At 41.0% G+C, this 18,751-nt stretch overlaps 1 long non-coding RNA gene across 4 annotated transcripts; it reads right to left on the reverse strand.

Moving 5' to 3' along the window:
- Positions 1-473: 473 nt before the first annotated feature.
- On the reverse strand, positions 474-18,621 carry LOC110085748 (uncharacterized). 4 transcript variants are annotated; one of them, XR_013544291.1, is made up of 8 exons: positions 18,429-18,621; positions 17,590-17,697; positions 14,238-14,360; positions 9,843-9,951; positions 7,406-7,481; positions 4,745-4,786; positions 4,205-4,287; positions 474-565 (listed from the first exon to the last, which is right to left on the reverse strand). It is a non-coding gene; the product is annotated as an uncharacterized LOC110085748 (long non-coding RNA). The 4 variants fall into 4 exon arrangements; XR_013544292.1 differs by lacking the exons at positions 4,205-4,287; positions 4,745-4,786; XR_013544293.1 differs by lacking the exons at positions 4,205-4,287; positions 4,745-4,786; positions 9,843-9,951.
- Between the last annotated feature and the right edge of the window lie 130 nt (positions 18,622-18,751).

Raw genomic sequence — 18,751 nt, forward strand, 5'->3', positions numbered from 1 at the left:
TCGTAAGACTCATGCTTAATATAACAAAATAGTTATCCCATTTTTTTTCCAGAAAGGAGGGAAGGTTTCACCTCCATAAGAACTTCCCTTTCACTGCCTTAAGAGAGTGTAGTATTGAGCTTGACAATAATTAGAGCCATATCAACAGTGACAGCCCTATGCTGTTTCTGTTTTCTCTTAGAACTAGTGCACTGTGGGAGAAGCCATTTTGGCTTTATTTCTATAAAATAAATCATGGCACAGTGTAATATGTCATTTGTTGTTCCTCTGAGTTTGTATTTACCTAACTTTCGGACCTGCTAAGGACCAGATGAAAACCATAAAATTCAGAGAGTGTACTTTCTTTTTCATATGATTGTACATCTCATTTAGTTCTTTAAGTACTGAGTGCACTTCTTGTGTAACACACATTTCATTCATTATCTCTTTTCTCTATAAGGGACCATCTTTGACATATCTTAGCAAATCCAAGATTTATTTATTTTTATTAATTTTGTATAATTTGCAGACTGCTTTTCTCCCAATGGTGAACCTAAGATAGTTCATAAGGTTCAAACAAGTAATGCTGAAACAGAAAAAAAATACGTATTAAGAAGCAATTAAACTACAATAAAACAACAATAGTAATAATAGTAATAGTAGTTGTGGTGGTAATAGTAGTAGTAGCAGGAGTGGTAGCAGTAGTAGCAGCAGCAGTAATAATAATAATAGTAATAGTAATAATAATAATAATACTGTAATAAATATCTCTTATACATAGGTGACCTAAAACTATATGCAAAATGTTCCACATAGAATCACTGCTAAACATAGTGCAAATATTTAGTGAAGATATCCAAATGAAATTTGCAATGGACAAATGTGCAGCTCTGTCTATACACCATGGCAAGATCCAAAAAATAGATGGAATAGAGTTTAAAATAGCAATATTATTAAATCACTTTCAAGTGATGAAAATTATAAATACCTTGGAATTATAGAAGCAGATAACATCATGCACACAAAAGTTAAAGAACTGACTGAATATATCAAAAGACAGTGGATAATCTTAAAATCAAAATTAAATGGGGGAAATACAGTCAAAGCCATAAACACATGGGCTGTTCCAGTAATTAGATACCCAGCTGGAATAATAGACTGGACTCAAAATTAACTAGAAGAACTGGATCGAAAAACATGGAAATTAATGAACATGCATCACACACTACATCCAAAAAGTGGTGTCGACAGATTATATTTACCATGAAAAATCGGAAGCCGTGGATTACTGTAAATAAAGCAGTAAAGTAGTAGAGGAGGAAAAAAGTAGTAGAGGAGGAAAAAAAAGCCTAAATGATTATATCAGCATAAGCAGAGAAAAATTACTACAGCAAATGCCAAGAAAAAGATGAAACTGTGTCACACCTCATCTGTGAATGTCCAAAGATTGCACACACAGATTACAAAGTTGGACATGATACAGTGGCAAAGTTATTATGCAAAAAATATAACTTGCCAGCCAACTAAAACCCATGGGAACATCAGGTAGAGGTGGTATCAGAAAATGAGGAAGTCAAGATCTTGTGGGATTTCCGGATCCTATCAGATGGACACCTTGAACATAACACACCAGACAGAATAGTAATAGAATTAAGAAATATCTGGATTTGATCTTGTACTTCCAGGGGATGCCAGAGTTGAAAATAAAGACTTGGAAAAACTAACAAAGTACAGAGACCTGGCAATTGAAACGTCTCGCCTCTGTAAAAAACACACTTCAGTGGTCCCCGTAGTCATTGCAGCTTTAGGAACAATATCAAGAAAGTTCACACAGATCACAGAAAGCGGTTGCAGATCACAGAAATCACACCATCAGAGCTACAAAAAACTGCAACATTAGGAACAGCATACATAATGTGTCGATATTTAACAGATACTTAGGTTTTTGGTTAAGACTTGTATCTGCTGTATAATACCAGTCAATGTTTTTATAATTTTGACTGTGCCTGGCATTTTTGAATAATAAGAATAAATACATTAAATATTAAAAATATTCAAAGGAGCTTCAGAACAGCAAAAGACCAGCATCCAGGAACTCAACCATGGTTATTAAAAGGCTGCCTGAAGAGCTGGGTCTTCAATTGTTGGTGGAAGGATAGCAGGGAGAGGGCTAACCTAAACTCCCAAAGGAGAGCATTCTACAACCTGGGAGGAGCCACAGAAAAGGCCCTCTTTCATGTTCCTCATCAAACATACCTGTGAAGGTCATGTGACCAAGAGAAAGGTCTCCTTTGAAGATATTACGGCTAAGAAGGTCTATATTTGTTTACTTATTTGAAGCATTTTTACCCCATCTTTCTCTTTAAGAAGGACCCAAGGCAGTTTACATAATTAAAAGACAATATTAAAGCTTATCTATTATAATTTGTCAAAAGTTCAATTAAAATGGACATTACAAAGGTCCTCCTTGTGTCCCCACCTGTGAAGGTGATAGGACCAAGAGAAAGGCCTTTCCTGATGATCTTAACCCCTGAGCAGATTCATAAAGGGAGACACAGTCCTTGAGATAGCTTGGACCCAAACTGTTTAAGTTTTTATAGGTTAAGACCAGCACTTTGAATTGTGCCAGGAAACAGATCGGCAGCCAGTGGAGCTGCTGTAACAGAGGGGTCACATGATCTCTTTAACCAACCCCAATTAACTATCCCAGATGGCCAGAACTGTGGGTACTGATCCTGCAGATAGAGGAGTACTGTTGAACATCTATACCCATGTAAATTTACAGTAGGATGCTGGTTGGTGTTACTAATTTAAGAAGAAACTCAGTACAACTGACTATATTACGTAAGTACAACCAGGTAACCAACTTGAGACTCAGTGTTGGGAGAAAGGCAGAATGTAAATCAAATAAATAAATAAATAAATAAATAAATAAATAAATAAATAAATAAATAAATAAATAAATAAATAAATAAATAAATAAATAAAGTGCTAAATAATCCTCTGAAGTACCCCTGTATCTTGTGTTTTCCCCCACCTTGCAGAATATGGCTACACATGCAAAATAAATTGGATTCATTTTATACATAATATTTTGATTTCATTAAAATACATTTACGGACTAAGTAAGTCATAAATTCCAAACACAATGCATGCAGAATGAATTACTGCTGGGAAAGGGTAATTTATTTTAAACTAATTAAGTGGTGCTTGTTTCTTAAATTTATTATTTTCTTTCTCTTTGTTAGATTCAGGTATCATGATGTCTTTCCAATAAGAGTGAGGCTTTTGACATCGAATAAATAGCTCTGTAAATTTGTAACAATTAGCAGTTCTTGTTCTATCAGTTTGACCATCATCCTAAAGCTGATTTCTGTTCATATCAATGAGTTATGGTACGAACTACAAAATTACTTCAGATTGCCAAGATGCAAAAAGTGAAAGACAATTATTTGATAATGTGTTCACAAGAAAATAAATGGACTTCAGAGGTTATGTCTCAAAAATCTTGATGGAGATGTTGAAATCCATCATGATATGCTGTATCTCTATGTTGTTGTTGTTGCCATATGCTGTCAAGTCACTCCCAGCTTATGAATACCCTAAGAATTAAAGATCTCCCAAAAGTTGTCTTTTTGACAGCCCTGCACAGGTTGTGCAGACTAAAGACTATGGCTTGTTTATTGAATTAATCATTACATTGACCACATGATAACACAATCTTCTTTCTCCCCACCTAAGGCAATGGCAGCATGTGATTTTCTTATTTTGAACAGGACTTCTGTTCCTTCCTCCTCTTCCTCCTCCTCCTCTTCCCTACTGCCGAGGCTGTGCCAAACTGTTGCCAGGATGCCTTTTCCCTGTGACTATGGCCTGTGTACCCTTGCCATTAGGAGTGGCCTAGAGTGGGCTAAACAGGTCACTAGGAGGTCTGCTATACCATTTGGAGTAATACTCACATCCAATACTCGCATACAGACCTCAAGCAACCCTGTTTACTCCACGGCAGCCTGCTGTCAATTTCCTAATATCATAAAGTGGCTTAAGAGAGCCACTTCACAATATTGGCAAATTAATAACTTCCTCAGTTCCATAGAGAGATTTTTGAGTGTGTATTAGGACAGCGAATATTCACTTAAAAGACCAATGGAAAGCAATTGTATAATAAGAAAGCAAGTGTGTATTTTAACAGCAGGCAAATAGACAGCAGGCTACATTTCACTACCTTAATAAACTCTTCTCTTAAGCTGCTTCACGATATTGGCAAATGAGAGGAAGGATTGTTTTTGAAAAAGTTGTGTGTGACTGCTGCAGAAGGAAGAGGAGAGGAGGAATGATCAACTGGATCAGAATCATGGTGGAAGAGGGATAATGGGGAAAGGGGCCCCAGCATGAGGCACTCCACAGCCTCATCAACAGGGCAGGAGAGGGGAAGGAGATAGCAAACATATAATCATATGGCATCAATTGCCCCAAGAAAATGTTCCAAATGCTTCTAGTCCATCGAAATCCAGACCTTGAGCCCCTCAAGAATAATTCTGCTAATGTAGAAATATATAACATTCAAAGATTGCTTTTTGAGAGGCCTGTGAAGGGGATGTATCGTACTGTACGTTTGATTAGAATGAGTCCAGCTTCTCTCCACTGTTTGTGCTGCAGCTGCCTTTCTACCTGTTTCAGAGTCCCCAGCAGTATCCCCTGTATACTGCTGTGACAACAACTACATAAGGTGGGTCTCTTGGGAAAAGAAGCTAGGAGATCTTACCTTGCCAGAGGCCATACTGTAAATCTACAGCTGGACTATGTGCTGAACAAAAAATGGTGAGGGAGTGGCTCAGAGGTTGAACTAAATTGCAGGCCTTAAGACAGTAACTCTCTACTTCATAGTGTTAATGTGAAAAATATTTTGAAATAAAAGAACTCAGTGTTTAATACAAGCTAGGGCTTGTAATTTCTTTCTTATATGCCTGCTATTTCTACTCTGCTTTCTCAATAAGAGCCTTGTGGCGCAGTGGTTAAAACGCTGTACTGCAGCTAAAACTGTGCTCATGACCTGGGGTTCAAATCCCAGGTAGCCGGCTCAAGGTTGACTGAGCCTTCCATCCTTCCGAGGTCAGTAAAATGAGTACCCAGCTTGCTGGGGGGGGGAGCAATGTGTAGCCTGTATAATTAAAAAAAAAATGTAAACCGCCCGGAGAGTGCTTGTAGCGCTATGGGGCGGTATATAAGTATATACCGGTATATAAATAAATAAATAAATAAATAAATAAATAAATAAATAAATAAATAAACAACTAAATCCCTAGCAATTAACAGGTGAATTTTATTACAACATTATGCCACTTTATTTCAATTGATTGTAAGTTTTTGAAGCTGGAGGATGAAATAGCATCTAGCTTTTCTGCCTTGGTTCCTCACACACACACACACACACACACACACACACACACATACACACACACACACACACACACACAAACACAAACACAAATGTATGTATGTATGTATGTATGTATGTATGTATGTATGTATGTGTACGTACGTACGTACGTACGTACGTACCTACCTACCTACCTACCTACCTACCTACCTACCTACCTACCTACCTACCTACCTACCTACCTACCTACATACATACATACATACATACATACATACATACATACATACATACTGTGAAGGAAGAGCTGAGAGTGCGCCGTCCTCAGCGACAAGAGAAGCGACAGTGGAAAGTGGGTGTAGAGAGGGAATATTGGTGGAAATAGAGCAGGTGGAGCCAATCGTGACAAGACCAGAGGAGGTGTGCCTGGTAGATGAGGAGGGGGAGGAGCTGGATCTCATCTTGTGGGAAGAGATAAAAGGGACAGATAGCGCGCGCGTTTTCAACCTTTGGACGGATGTCAACCCAGAGAGGACAAGAGACCGAGGGTCCAGACAGAGCCTATGCTTGGGATCGGAGCCTCGCCACAGCTTGCAGAAGGTTTCCCTAATCTAGCGACCGGAGGAGGTTTGCTTCCGGACCCTATTGCGACGGGGGTGTGGGGGAAGTGGATAGAGCCTCTGGAATGGACAGTGTCGGTATATCCCCGGAACCTCCCAGGTGGGGGACGGAGGGTGATTCGGCCCGGTCCTGAGTTCCAGAAGAAACCTCCTGAGGGAGACTGGGCAAGGCATCCATGTTGCGGCACGGTGTGTGCAGTGAGGAGTGCCCCCCTCCGTCCCATGACGGATCAAGAGAAGTTTGGGCCGGCACCCTTTTAGGTCAGGCGACGGGAATGTGGGGTCCTCGACCTAAACATTATCATTTGTTGAATGACAGTTATTTACAGGACCCGTTTGATCCTGTGGAATTACGTTGTGTGACTAATAAACTAGTTGATATTGAAACCGATGAAGGGCCTCTGTGTCTCTTTCCCGCCTTCACTACGATGGCTCCCCTGGGCTCCGAAGAACCCCATTACACTAGCGCCCAACGTGGGGCCGGGGTAGAGCCTCAGGCTGGAAAGGAGGAGTTGCATAAATTGCGAGAGGTCATGGAAAGACAAGCTAAACTTATTGAGAATTTGACGGAACAACAAACGCTGATGGCAAGGCAAATGCGGACGCAATGGAGTGAGGAAGAGAAAAGTCAGAAGAATGCTGTTAGTGTAAAACATACATACATACGTACGTACGTACGTACGTACATACGTACGTACGTACGTTTGTGTGTGTGTGTACTCTGTGTGTGTTGGTACACATAAGACAATATTTAAAGCTAAAACAGTAAGTATAAAAGGTAAAGGTTCCCCTTGACAATTTTTGTCCAGTAAGTATACTGTATTTAAAACAGTAAGTATACAATGACTAAAAAAATCAAACAAATATCCCATAAAAGACAGTAAACCAAAGCAACACCAGAACACATTCAAAGCTATAAAACAACCATCCGTCTAAAAACCTCACTCAGGCAGCCAGTCATTAAGGGAAAGCTTGACAGAAGAGATAGGTCTTCATCTGCTTCAAAAAGGACAGGAAAGAAGGGGCCAGCCTGGCACCCTGTGGGAGGGGAGTTCCAAAGTCTGGGAGTAACAACAGAAAAGACCCTCTCCTGTGTCCCGACCAGATATACCTGTGAGGATGGTGATACTGAGAGAAAGGCCTTGCTGATGATCTCAACATCTGGGTAGACCCATAAAAGAGATGTGGCCCTTGAGATAGCTTGGACCTAAACTGTGTATGGATTAGAATCAGCACATTGAATTGTGCCTTGAAATGGATTAACAGCCAGTGGAGCTGCTGTAACAGCACGTTCTTCTTCGTGGCCTCTATAAAACACACTATGAGTAATCTGAGCATGCATGGAGCCTAATTGGAATATTCTAGAGCTTCTGCAGAAGCAAAGGAAAATACATTAGCATAGACCCCTCCCCCCTCGTATATGTACCTTGGCGCCAAGGCTCTCCCTTCAGTTTCTTTCAACTGTCGCGTTGAAAGCCTCGATTGTTGCTTCTGTGAGAAATCTGAAAATGAAAGTAGAAAAGTTATTGAACTTTATTTATTATTATTATCTTTATTGTTTTCAAAATAAGATATGCTCTGGCCTTAGGGCTGAAGTGTCCCTACTCCCCCTATCCGTTGTTTTCTTTTCAAAATCGGTTCTTGGTTCATGGCCTTTTCAGGCCCATTTAAAAGCTGTGTAGCCTGCAATAATGAGATCCTATTCGCAGACGGCCTTCCTAAATACTGTACCTTTTCTGCCTCAGTGGGGCCATCAAACTTCTTCGTCCCCTCACTGCAAAAACTTTAAACATGGAGTTTTCCGCAGTTGCCTCTCTAGACTCAATCTTCTGCTCTGGGAGCAATCCCTAAAGCCATGGATGAAGCTGTTTCCGAAGCAACAAATCAGCACCCGTCAGCAATTCCATTTCGTTCCAATCATCGATAACCTACTCTGCCCTCGATATCGACGGTCATGCGAGTGCACAAAGCCAAACATTTGACGTTGAAACCCTCGACATCAAAAACAGCCTCTAAGAGAAAACTGTCCATGGACGCTTCCTTAGCACCGGAACCATCACCTCCAAAGAAGGCTAAGTCTTCGAAAGTGAAGCCGTTCAAAACCATTTCCCTGACTCCTCACCACTACAGTCTCCTCAATGGGAACAGCATACTATTTTCCTCTCCATTAGGAGGACTGTGAGCGCTCATCCCGCTCAGCGTCACCGGCATCTCTGTATTCCACCATAATACAGTGTGGTCACTCAATGCCTTTACCACCTCGACAGCTCTCTCGACACTGACAGCAACCTCCATTTCAACACACCTCGATACCTACCCTTTTGATATTAATGATCCTTGATATTGACCACTGTCCATGGATGCATCTTCCATGTCAGCAGCAGTTGAAGACCCTCGCTATCGACCTCTGTCCACCAATGCCCTTTCAAAATCAACAGCTTGGCGTCGACACCAATATTTTGAGGACCAGCCGCTCAACGTCGATATCGATCGATAGTTGATTGACTCGACACATGATGCCAATCCATCTGATCATGGTTCCAGGCCTCAAACACCATCAGGACTTTTAACATTGCCAGATTCTGACCTGGCAGACACAGACCCTCCATCACCAGTAGAGGATTTTCAAACCTATGATCAACTAATTATTCATATGGCCAAATACCTCGACCTACAAATCCATAGACCGACTACTGGAGAACCAGATCATCTTTATTATCCCATCTCTAAAGATACCATCTCACCAGTCCATATCTCCATGCTCCCTTCTCTCCTGAGCACAGCTAGACATTCTTTGACCAAACCAGCATCAGCTAGCCGCCTAGAGTGGTCGCAATGACCAGAAAGGCAGGATATCAATCAATCAATCAATCAATCAATCAATCAATCAATCAATCAATCAATCAATCAATCAATCATCTCATTCGGTGTCAAAACACATAGACAATCTTTATCGAGTACATGATCTGGGCAGTCTTTTACAGAAACAACCAGCTCCCAATTCCATATTCATCAAAGCTTCACAATCTCACTCTTGACACAGACAAATACTAATTGTTTTTGTTTAGTCGTTAAGTCATGTCCAACTCTTTGTGACCCCATGGACTAGAGCACTTCAGACCCTCCTGTCTTCCACTGCCTCCTGGAGGCCTCACAAATTCTAATACCACCTAATAAAGACAGCAGGCACATTGACTCCATGGGCAAATGGCTATACTCTTCTTCCACCTTCACCATGACAGTTGCCAACTATCAGAGAGCTATGGGTGCCTACCAATGTTTTCTCTGTACAACATGTCTACCTTTATTGATGCTTTCCCCGAAGATAAAAGGGTCTTAGCACAAACTTTTCAACAAGAGGGTCTTTTGATGGTGAAACAACAGATGCTATCTGCTAGACACACAGTTGGTGCCACACCTAAATCAATGGCTATCTCTGTAGTGCTTCGATGTTTCTCTTGACCTAGAACCGTGGGTCTAGCCGAGGATGCACGTGCACGCATTAAGGATCTCGCATTTGATAGAGTTGGTCTCTTCAATGCAGAGACTGATGACATTCTTGAGAACGTTTTTTTAAAAAGGACAGCTGCCAGGCATTCAGGAGTCTACCCCACATACCAGCAATGCCCTTGGCACAATCAGTGGCACAGCCCTTACACCTTCTATCAAAAATTTCAACAAAAACCTCAAAGACAAACATCTTATGTGCCTTACTACAAACAACAACCTTACCAAGCCAAACCTTGCCAACAAACCACAACTACGCGCAATGACCTTAGGCCTAAGCATCATGTTTGACATCCAACAAGACGAGATCCCAATACCACTTCCCACCTCTCCTCCTCCCCCTTGGAAGCACTTACCTACATGGAAAGACATCACTACAGATGCCTGAGTGCTCTCCATCATAAGAAACGGATACAGCATTAAATTCCACCACCTTCCTCCACCGTCACACCTCTGTCGCAAACTCTACAAAAAGGAATATAGTCGTTACTACTCAAAGATGCCATAGCCACTACAACGCACAGTTTTTCTTTCACTATTTCACCATCCCCAAAAAAGATGGAGGCCTTTGGTCCATCCTCAACCTCAAGGAGCTAAATCAATACATCACTACCACCAAGGTCTGCATGGTTACCCTCAAGTCTGTCCTCCCCTTACACACAGAAAAGACTGGTTTGCAGTCATAGACCTAAGAGACACCTATTTTTCATGTCTCAATTCATCCTCACAGGCCCTACTTGACAGGTTTGAGATAAACCTGGAGAATTATTAAATCCAGTTTTGTATAAAAGCAGTCAAAGACTATAAGTAATTGTAAGGATCATTGCTAAGAAAATAAGTAAAGCAAGAATTTATGCAGCTGGGCCAATACAAAGACTCGTATCAGCTGAGAGAGCAATCCCAGGATTGGCTAACCCTGGGATAAAGCAAGCAGACCCAGCACACATACTCTGTGGTGTCGTGGTCATGGAAGGTACTGTGTCGTCATGGAGAATACTGGAGGAGGACTCTGACTGCTGGACTGAATTATATGGTATATTACTATTGAATTGATTTACAAGGACTTTGACCTGATTTATGCCTGAAATCTGTTGGAACTGCTGTGTACGACCACTGGACAGGAAACAAGGACAAAGCTGTGTGTGTGTATGTATACATTCTACAAACAAATTGAGTTAATACAACATTTCTGCTATCAACCCTATCTTATTGCTTGATGTCTTCATCTCTCTGGGGAATTCTACTGGTTAGTGCCACCTAGTGCCTCCTGGTAATACTGCAACTCTGTCAATGGTTATGGGCCCAGGTATACGCCCAGGAAACAGCCAAGGTAATTGCTGACCTGAAAGAATCCAGAAGAAGTGAGCCAAGACGAGTACAAGCAGCAGAAGTGAGTAAAACAGCTTTGTCTACAGTCTGTAAAAATGGTCAGTGAAATAATGATGTCAGGACTGAGTATAGAAAAGCTAAATGGGGAAAGCTACTCCACTTGGCAGCAGAAAGTCCAGCTAATTCTCCAAAAAGAGTCATTATGGGACATAGTTGAAAATCCACCAGCTGTGTTAAATGATGAAAACAAGGTACAGAATTGTAAAGCACTTGCAATAATTGGGCTGACTCTAGAAGACCGTCTCCTAATCCATCTTAGAGGCCTAACTTCTGCAAAGCAGGCATGGGAGGATCTAAGGGGACTCTTTGTAAGAGTCAGTGTTGGAAGTCAAATAAAAATTGCAAGAAAATTATTCCGTACCAGATTACAAACTGGTGAGAGCATGTTACAACATTTAGAGCAAATGAAAACAATGCTCATGGATTTTAAGAGAGAAGAATATAGTATTTACAGAGCTACAAGAAGCTTTCATAATTCTCTCTTCATTAGGCAAGACATATGACAAATTCGTAACAAATTTAGAGGTTCTACCCCAAGCTGAACTGACAGTATTGAATGTTACCAGTAGGCTTTTGGAGGAGGAACAGAAGAGGAAAGATAACTTGCAACTCCGTGACTCTAAACCCTCTAATCAAAGAAACAAGCCGAGTGAACTTGAGGAGGAGGAGGAGGAGGAGGTCACAGCTGCAAGTATTCAACCTGGAAGGCGATGCTTTGCCTGCGGTTCAGAAAACATCTGATAAGAAATTGTAAATCTAAAAAGAGAGAAAGAAAACAGCCACGACATGATGATGAATCACATCTGACAGAGACTATTTATAACTTCAAACACCACAATGAAGAATGGATTGTTGACGCAGGGGCAACTGCAAATATGTGTAAAGATAAGAAGCTGATATTCAATTTTCAAGCAGTATTTAATCAAATTTAATTTTGTCTGATGGTGTAAGTGCCAAAATCATGGGTAAAGGTAAAGTAAAACTACCATGTTTAACACAGCCAATTGATGTAATATATGTACCTAAGCTAAAGCATAATTTACTATCAGTTAGCTCATTAGCAAAAGAAGGCTTTACAAGCACATTTTTCAAGAGCAAATGTGTTATTACAGGAGAAAATAATGAAAAGCTAACTTGTTATATTAGAAACAATTTATACAGGTTGAACAGTGTGAATGCAAATAATGTTTACGAAAATGTATGTCCACATACATTTTCATAGGTTACTACAGATGCCAGCTTTACTGGATGGGGTACCCATTGCACATCCCTGCAAATCCATGCCCGGTCGTCAAAAAGAGAGAAACTCCTCCATATCAACAAGCTAGAACTCTTAACACTAATAAAAACTTGCAAAGCTTTCAAAAAGCATCTTGTGGGCAAAATGGTTCAAATGATGGGGCACACCCACCATATACCTCTTTGCCTCCCAGGTAAACTGGAAATACAAGTGTTACTGCTCCCACACAGGAGTAGGCAAGTACTCCCACGGAGACGTATTCATCGTCCATTGGCCCAAGTCACTCATTTAGCTGTTTCCACTGTTCCCACTACTCCACAAAGTTGTAGTCCAGTTTCAGCAGGACAGGCCCAATACTATCCTAATAGCTCCATGGTGGCTGCGACAGCCATGGTTCCCAATTCTCAACCAGATGTCATCCGACATTTATTACCTGCCCCGTCTACCTCACCTGCTCATACAGAACAAAAATCAAATTCTCCACCCAGATCTCCCTGCTATTCATCTCGCAGTGTGGAGGATACAGCCTCACTGATGAATATCATTCATCATGCAAAGAAACCTTCAACCAGGAAGGCCTATACATATAAATGGGGAAAAGATTCAAGTTTTTACTGCACTGTCATCTTTTTCCTCAACCAACTCCTCTCTTAACACTGTCTTATGTTTTTTTTTAATTGCAGTTAAAAATTAAGGGTCTTTCTCTCTCGTCCCTCAAGGACTACATTTTTACAATTGTGGCTTATCAACCACCAACCTCTCAGGCAACTAAGTTTTTCAGACACCCAACTCTTATGCTTCCAACTCGGAATGCAAGGGGCTATCGCACCTCTACCACAGATGTCCACCTTCCACCACCTTAGTGGTCACTGACATTGGTCCTTTGACAACTTATAGGGGCCCTGTTTGAGCCCCTGGCATCAACGGACCTCAGGTTACTTACCTTGAAAACGATATTTCTAGTCGCCATCACGTCAGTTTGATGTCCTAGTGAACTTGTGGCCTTAAGGTCTGACTACTCTTATCTCCAGTTTTATCCAGATAAGGTTAAACTTTTGGTAAATATTTCTTTTCTACCCAAGGTTGTCTCCCAGTTCCACCTATCCCAACCTTTAGTTCTTCCTCCTTCTGCTCGTCAAAAAAGGATCCTCCATGCTCTGGATGTAAGACAGGCTCTGGCTTTTTACATAGCCCGCACTCAATCCTTCAGACACTCAGCTAGACTTTTTGTCAGCTACCAACTTCCTGCCAAGGGTCTTCAATTTACCTTGCAGAGAATCTCTAACTGGCTGCATCTACCATCCAGCTTGCTTATCAGCTTGCTCGAGTTCCAATGCCACAGCATATCCGTCCTCATTCTAGGGCGTTGGTGACATCTACAGAATTTCTTTGGGGTGTCGCTGTAGCAGACATCTGCGCCTCTGCCACATGGTCACAGCCGTCCACATTTATCAATCATTACAGATTGGACATTCAGCAGTAACCTGATGCTGCTTTAGGGCGTGCTGTGTTATCATGTACCATGGCATGATACCCTGTTCTGGGTATGGTAGCTTTTTAGTCACCCATAGTGTGAGTCACAGAGGCCACAAAGAAGTACGACAGGTTACCTACCTGTAATTGTAGTTCTTCAAGTGGACCTTTGTGATTCATACATCCTGATCCAGCCTCTCCACTGCCACGTCCTTTTCTTTATGCGGCAATTGACCTCACTGAAGGGAGAGCCTTGGCACCAAGGTACATATATCAAGGGGGAGGGATCTATGCTAATGTATTTTCCTTTGCTACTGCAGAAGCTCTAGAATATTCTGACGAGGCTCCATGCATGAGCAGATTACCCACAGTGTGAATCACAGAGGTCCACTCAAAGAAATACAGTTACAGGTAAGTAACCTGTTGATTATATGATCGAATTGACAGCCATGTTTTGGACCCACTGAAGTTTCCGAACACTTTCAATGGGCAACATCACATAAAGCACGTTATAGTAATTCAGCTGTGATGTAACGAAGGCATGTATCACTGTGGCCATATGAGAACTAATTAATAAAGAGGCTTCAGACAACTAGAGGCATTCATTCAAGAGGCAGCAATTATGTTCTCACCAAATTCCCAAACTTACTGTTTCATGAAAGTGGCAAAGCCTATGTGCAGAACATCTTCATCGGTTTTATCTCCATGTGGTCAGTGCATACAAATATTTGCAGTTTAAAAGGCAGCTGGTTGTAGATTGTTCAAATCCTTGCTGTAATTTAAAATAAGCGTAAGTCCTACCAGTTTTAGTAAGATTATGCTGCAATAACTGAGCAAAACATTTTAGCTATGCAAGTAGAAATATTTTTCCAAAGTTAGAAGACTGTACAACTAATTCCCTTAAATCATTCTGATCACTAAATTTATCGTTCTCTCTCTCTCCCTCTCCCTCTCTCTCTGTTCCATTCTCTTTCACACAAAACACATTTCAGAATATTTTGCTATGGTCATATTTCTAATAAATAATTATCTTCTTGTCTTCTCTGTCATTCTTGCAATACTGTTTCAAATGGATATGGGTGGGTTTTTTGGCAAAACATAAGAAGCCTAATTAAATTAGATTTTTATCAGGCTTGCACTTTGTTACCCCTTTCAGAGGAAATATACTATTTATACAAGAGAGAGAGACTTGTTTGAAAATAGTACATTTATTTCACCAAACAATAACTGTAGCTCTATGGAACTTACCATAGTGAATCAATCCCATTCACTTCTAGTCAATTTAACTGTTGTACTAATTTATTTTGAGTACACTAAATCAAATAGTTTTTGTACAAGTCATCTTCATTCATACTACTGTTATTCTTCATTAACTGTGCATACCATTCACTTGCCAGCTGCTATACAATTACGATTACAGCAGTTAAATGTACTTCACTTGGTACACAGTCATTTTCACACTTTTCTTGAAAGCAAGTGTTTCCATCCATCCATCCATCCATCCATCCATCCATCCATCCATCCATCCATCCTTCCTTCCTTCCTTCCTTCCTTCCTTCCTTCCTTCCTTCCTTCCTTCCTTCCTTCCTTCCTTCCTTCCTTCCTTCCTTACTTACTTACTTACTTACTTACTTACTTCCTTACTTACTTCACAAACATGCTTATTCTTTCTCTCTCTTATAGTATGGATAGCTCAGTGGTTTAGGTATCTGGCTGTGGAGCCAGAAGCTGGGAGTTCAACCCTTCGATCCTGTGCCTCTTTGACAGGGACTGGATTTGCTGATCCATAGGTTGCCTTCCAGCTTTACAGTTCTAAGATGAAGATGATTACAACAAAGCAACTGTGGTGCCTCAGGGCTCCCTAAAGAGTGTCTAGCACTCACTCAGAGAGTTCGACAGGCCACTTACCTACCACCTTTGCGCTGGGGCAAGTCCTAAGACCTCAGTAGTGCGTAGCGTAAGCCCTTTGAACAAGTATGAACACTTTACTTTTACTCAGTACTTTGCAAGCAGACACATGGGTTTTGTGATTCCTTAGAACTCACAACAGCTCAGTTAGGTAGGACTCTTAAAAATAGCTAGTTTGTGGCTCTCTCCACCTCCTGGATTTAGCCAGACCCTGCTGTTCAAGAAACCAGTCCTTTGTAAGGATATTTATAGTTAATTTTTATTAGAAAAATAAAGTTTCATAGAATCAGTTTATATTGCTCAAGCTTTAGCATAAAGAACATATTCAAAGATCATTACTGCTAAATAAAATAACTATTTCCCATTAAAATAATAAACACTACTAAGCTGGGCTGAGGTGTGCTACAGTGGGCTAGCCCCACCTCCTTCTTTCTTTTTACTTACATCCTCTATCAATCAAGTTCCTTTCTCACCCATCATCATGGAATCAAATCCAAGAACAAGACTGGATCTCTCTTTCTCTCACATAACCCATTGTCCATTTTCTACATTCTCTAACTCCTCCCTTCTTCTTGACAATTCTGGCTGTTAACCAATTAGCCTCGAGAGGCTGTAACACCTTCCTCCTCCCTTGATTCCCATGAAAGTCCAGGTGTTTTATGTCTTCTCCACTTAGCTCAGAATGTTGAGTCTTCCACGGGGCCCCTTGATTCGACCTTCAGTTTTGTCTCGAACTATGCTGTAATGATCTTCAGAAAAACATTCTCAAAGCACTTAGAAAAACACATTCCAATGTCTCTCAAATCATCTTCACACAGAACGTGTCTGACTCCATCTTACATTTCTCTGACTACATATCCCATCATCATGACAATAGTAATATAACAACACTGGATGCTAACATTTGTACATCTTGAGTTCTTTTCACCAGCACCAGAACAGGAGTGTTTGAAGAAACAAAGAAGAAACCAAATGCTTCTTTGAAGCCATATGAGAGCAAAGTCCCAGATATATTTGTTGACTAAGGTAAGGGCATCCACAATACAAAGAAAACAGCTCCAAATATAGTCTCTAAAACCCTAAAATAAAATATAGATTCAGATGCAAATACATAAGATCACTAAGTGGATTCACCTTTCTAATGTCCTTGCTGCACAAACATATTGAAATTCTACTACCTAAATCAAAGTGGCAAGAGTCTTATCATCTTCCATGAGAACAGCAATTTCTGCCTTTCCAGCTCTCCCACTTTCTAACTCAGTTCCTGAATCACAGCCCTTCCTAGGATTTCCCCACCCATTGGGCTGAACCAAATAGTCCATAGGGGTTATACAAGCCGTCATCAAACTCTCTGGGTTTTGTGTCTGAGTAAATATATACACAAAAGACTGAGCTGCAATAGCTATCTCTCTACTTGAAATGAAATCAATGACCATCACATTTTTCCATACAGTGGGACTTGGAAAGCAAAACAACAACAAAAAAAAGACTTCTGGGATATTTCTCAGAAACTTTAGGTAATGTACTTTCATTTCATTCAGACTCTTGTCGCTGCTTGATTCATACAAATCTACCGTAGTTCCCTGTAGACAGCAAATGAAGCAGCAGGCAGGTTGCATTTATCCTATGTTGAGATGAAAAGCTGATTATGTAGCTGAGTGCAGATGAGGGGGAAACCTCTCAGAGATTAGGTTTTGCTCTCCATGTGCCCTACATTGCTGACTGACATAATAATTTCATGGTGGTTATTTTACATGTGGTCATTTCTCCTCTTTATGGGAACAATTGCACGTGGTCTGCTTATTTCAAGAAGAATAGCCTACATGTTACTCATGGAAACTTTGAAGTGGTCAGCAGTAATATTGTAGTAAAATATGTCTAAGCTTACAGAATGCTTTATCATATCTGCATCTGAAGGACTCTGGTCATGATCCATGCAGTTTATTTTACGAATTTGTATCCTCTCAATGCACAGGTAGCCATATAATAATAATGATGATGATTGTCCTGTATGTGCTGTTCAACAGCATCCCCTGGTGATGTATCACTAACTCTTTGAAACTGCCAACAGCCATGTCACATGGTATGCCTACCAAATATGTTTGACTCCTTTGATAATTTTCTGCCTTGTGATCTTGAGTTAAACTTCTGTTCTTGACTGGGAGGCTTTGGGTAGGCTGCTACTGGTCTTCCTCAGCTGCCTGGCGTAAAAAAAGTAATAATGAGGGTGTGCTGCACAGAACTGTTGTGAGCGGATAAGGACTGTACAGTACTGGGGAAAACAACAACAACAGGGATACACATGGGCTGCGGCCCACAAATGCTTAGGGGTTAGTATTTCAAGGTACTACAAGACTTTTCATTATTTCTTCTGTAACAGCCTAATAGAGGCAGCACTATCGATTTCTTTTAAATGCTTCCGTTTTTTATAAATAATAAAAGCAGCTGAACAGTCCTAAGAACTTTTATTAATGTCACAAATTTCCTTGAAGTACTTTGATCATACCTTTAAAGCACAAGCTTTGAGCTGTAGTCGCCATAAGTCAGAATTGACTTGACAGCACATGGCTATACTAACTCCCATCGAATATAGTGGAGCTTGCATGTCATCATCATACACCCTCCAAATTGTACTTGCACACACACACACAGCCATGGGCAACGAATGACCCATTTACTTTTTTGAAAGCGTCTAACAAGCTCTGGGTGGGCCATACATTTAATAAATTAAAAGCCTGTGGAAGTCATGCATTTTAAATTGTCCCTCTTCTGAGGCGAGAGGAGCAACTCTGTGGACTGTTCAACAAAATAAAAATAGATATAATTCAAGGCCAGTGTTTGAATGGAGATACCCCCCCTCCTCCTTTACAAACTCCATTAGGAACTCAAAAGCTTTCGATATTTATTTTATGAATTAATATTTTTGCTTGACCTAAAGAGATCCCACAGAATCGAACGAGGGTGGGTGGGAACGCAAGGAAGGCGTTGAGCTGCTGCCGAGTCGTAAGCACAGCCTGGGTTTAAGCACTGGCATATTCACATGCCCTCATACTGAACTGCCTATGGGTGTCTATGTGCGCTTGTCTCTCTCCGAGGGTCTGTCAGCCCCCTCCCGACCGCTTCCTTCATTGGCTTGGCTGGCGTCCTCTACTGGAGCGCTATTGGTTTTCTCAACAAGCCGGGCGACTGCTCGGGCCGCGGATTGGTCCGGGGTCCTGTCAGTTTCCTCGCGGGGAAGCTGCCGCGCGCACACAC

Source organism: Pogona vitticeps, chromosome 1 (genome assembly GCF_051106095.1).
Source record: "Pogona vitticeps strain Pit_001003342236 chromosome 1, PviZW2.1, whole genome shotgun sequence".
Lineage (NCBI taxonomy): Eukaryota > Metazoa > Chordata > Lepidosauria > Squamata > Agamidae > Pogona > Pogona vitticeps.